This window comes from Neomonachus schauinslandi, chromosome X (assembly GCF_002201575.2).
Source record: "Neomonachus schauinslandi chromosome X, ASM220157v2, whole genome shotgun sequence".
Taxonomy (NCBI): Eukaryota; Metazoa; Chordata; class Mammalia; order Carnivora; family Phocidae; genus Neomonachus; species Neomonachus schauinslandi.
This window is the reverse complement of record NC_058419.1, coordinates 89,418,317-89,419,779: the sequence shown is the minus strand read 5'-3', so window position 1 is coordinate 89,419,779 and position 1,463 is coordinate 89,418,317. Positions and strand designations below refer to the sequence as shown.

General features: G+C 42.2%; 1 pseudogene; it reads right to left on the bottom strand.

The window, feature by feature from the left end:
- Positions 1-803: 803 nt before the first annotated feature.
- LOC110573003 lies at positions 804-1,252 on the bottom strand (annotated as a pseudogene).
- Positions 1,253-1,463: the final 211 nt, after the last annotated feature.

Sequence of the window (1,463 nt, the reverse complement as noted above, 5' to 3'; positions counted from 1 at the left end):
GCTTTCTTGCTCATTCCCCCCTGAACTTCTCCCTATAAAATTCTAGGTGTCCATCTTGTGGGCAGAGAGATTGGTTGTTAAAACTTGAGCCTGCCACCTGCCCGGCTGCCAGCACTCAAAATAAATGTCTCCCTGTCTCTTTTTCAAACCCTTGTCTCTTGAGTTACTGGCTTCTCTTGCAATGGGTTTATCTGAGTTTGTTTGGCAACAGTGTTGGCAAACCCAGCCAGGAGCTGTGCTTTCAATTTGTCCAGCCCCCCGCCAGAATCCCCTAGGACAGAGCAGTTGTCCAGGGCAGCATATGGGGCTCACTGTTCATTTTCTGAGTTAGCAGCTGTGATAGATCGATCAGTAACATAAGCACTAATTAAAAATAATAATAACATGAATAGAGGAAAAACTCCAGGCTTTAGGTCAGAGTGACCCATCTAGCAGAAAAGATAATGAAAGAAGTTTCTTGCTTTGAAATGGAAAAAAAGAAAAAAAAAAACCTACGATAGCACAAAGATTAGAAAGAGAATCATAAACTCATCCAGGCAAGGGGAAAATAAGTTACCTATGATAAAATAATTGTAAAAGATCAGGCTGGTATCAGATCTTTTTTCTGTAATGCTAATTGTCAGAAGACACTGAAGCATCATCAACAAAATTTTGAGAGCCTACTTAAGCTGGAACAGAAAGCTATTTACAGCCATGTAAGAACTTAGGAGAGTGTACCATCCACAAATAACTCTAAATAATATTTTCTTTCTTTTGTTTTTAAAGCACTTGTGAGCATTTAATGAACCTCCCTCCATGTGGCTTCAATCTACCAGGACACAGGCCCCCCCACATACACACCCTTAATCTTCTCAGCTCTTCTACTGAACAATTTAGCCTTCACAATGACAGGCTGTTTGAGGAGCTTTCCCTTCCCCAAAACTTTGTAGTAGTTCAATCATGCCACATCAGTGATATGAGCAGCTCCAGTCTTGTTTTTGGCAGCATTTACCTGTGTCTGTTCATTGACCAAGGTCCACAGTTTATCAAGGCTGACAATTGGGCAGAAGCTCTGGTTCCTATTTAAGTGGCAATTCCTCAGACCAACTTTTCCAAAGTACCCTGGGTGATATTTGTGGAAGTGGATCCTGTGATAATGCATGCCACCAGCATTACCCCAGCCCCCTCAATGCTTCTGGTGCTTGCCAATGAGGCTATGGCCGTGGCTCATGTGGCCCTGAAATTTCCTGTTCTTTCTCAGCTTGGATGGCATGTCAGCAGCCCAGATGAAAGAGAGTCTGAGTAATATTTTCAAAAAAAAGGATAAATTCCAACAAACCAAAAAGTGTATCACAATAAGTAATTTCAACAGAGAGAAAATATGATTTAAAAGCAATTGCGAGGGGCACCTGGGTGGCTCAGTCAGTTGGCCATCCAACTCTTGATTTAGGCTCAGGCCATGATCTCAGGGTGGTGAGATCAAG